Source organism: Gallinula chloropus (genome assembly GCF_964237585.1).
Source record: "Gallinula chloropus genome assembly, chromosome: 25".
Lineage (NCBI taxonomy): Eukaryota > Metazoa > Chordata > Aves > Gruiformes > Rallidae > Gallinula > Gallinula chloropus.
In genome coordinates, this window is record NC_140110.1 from 7305210 (window position 1) to 7306872 (window position 1663).

Here is a 1663-nt window from a genome sequence, read left to right on the forward strand (position 1 = left end):
GCGAAGGAGCCAGGACCCAAAGACCTAGCTGGCCTGAAGGGGCCCCAGGGGGCCCCCAAGCAGCCCCTCTCCATTTGGGTCTGGGGGCTTTCGTTGGGCCGGGAACCTGGGAGGTACCTGCCCGGTTGCAGGTCGCGGCCCGAGAAGCACTCTCCGGCCAACGTGCCAAACGTCCAGCGACTGCTCCCAAAGCGAAGGAGCCAGGACCCAAAGACCTAGCTGGCCTGAAGGGGCCCCAGGGGGCCCCCAAGCAGCCCCTCTCCATTTGGGTCTGGGGGCTTTCGTTGGGCCGGGAACCTGGGAGGTACCTGCCCGGTTGCAGGTCGCGGCCCGAGAAGCACTCTCCGGCCAACGTGCCAAACGTCCAGCGACTGCTCCCAAAGCGACGGAGCCAGGACACAAAGACCTAGCTGGCCTGAAGGGGCCCCAGGGGGCCCCCAAGCAGCCCCTCTCCATTTGGGTCTGGGGGCTTTCGTTGGGCCGGGAACCTGGGAGGTACCTGCCCGGTTGCAGGTCGCGGCCCGAGAAGCACTCTCCGGCCAACGTGCCGAACGTCCAGCGACTGCTCCCAAAGCGAAGGAGCCAGGACCCAAAGACCTAGCTGGCCTGAAGGGGCCCCAGGGGGCCCCCAAGCAGCCCCTCTCCATTTGGGTCTGGGGGCTTTCGTTGGGCCGGGAACCTGGGAGGTACCTGCCCGGTTGCAGGTCGCGGCCCGAGAAGCACTCTCCGGCCAACGTGCCAAACGTCCAGCGACTGCTCCCAAAGCGAAGGAGCCAGGACCCAAAGACCTAGCTGGCCTGAAGGGGCCCCAGGGGGCCCCCAAGCAGCCCCTCTCCATTTGGGTCTGGGGGCTTTCGTTGGGCCGGGAACCTGGGAGGTACCTGCCCGGTTGCAGGTCGCGGCCCGAGAAGCACTCTCCGGCCAACGTGCCAAACGTCCAGCGACTGCTCCCAAAGTGAAGGAGCCAGGACCCAAAGACCTAGCTGGCCTGAAGGGGCCCCAGGGGGCCCCCAAGCAGCCCCTCTCCATTTGGGTCTGGGGGCTTTCGTTGGGCCGGGAACCTGGGAGGTACCTGCCCGGTTGCAGGTCGCGGCCCGAGAAGCACTCTCCGGCCAACGTGCCGAACGTCCAGCGACTGCTCCCAAAGCGAAGGAGCCAGGACCCAAAGACCTAGCTGGCCTGAAGGGGCCCCAGGGGGCCCCCAAGCAGCCCCTCTCCATTTGGGTCTGGGGGCTTTCGTTGGGCCGGGAACCTGGGAGGTACCTGCCCGGTTGCAGGTCGCGGCCCGAGAAGCACTCTCCGGCCAACGTGCCAAACGTCCAGCGACTGCTCCCAAAGCGAAGGAGCCAGGACCCAAAGACCTAGCTGGCCTGAAGGGGCCCCAGGGGGCCCCCAAGCAGCCCCTCTCCATTTGGGTCTGGGGGCTTTCGTTGGGCCGGGAACCTGGGAGGTACCTGCCCGGTTGCAGGTCGCGGCCCGAGAAGCACTCTCCGGCCAACGTGCCGAACGTCCAGCGACTGCTCCCAAAGCGAAGGAGCCAGGACCCAAAGACCTAGCTGGCCTGAAGGGGCCCCAGGGGGCCCCCAAGCAGCCCCTCTCCATTTGGGTCTGGGGGCTTTCGTTGGGCCGGGAACCTGGGAGGTACCTGCCCGGTTGCAGGTCG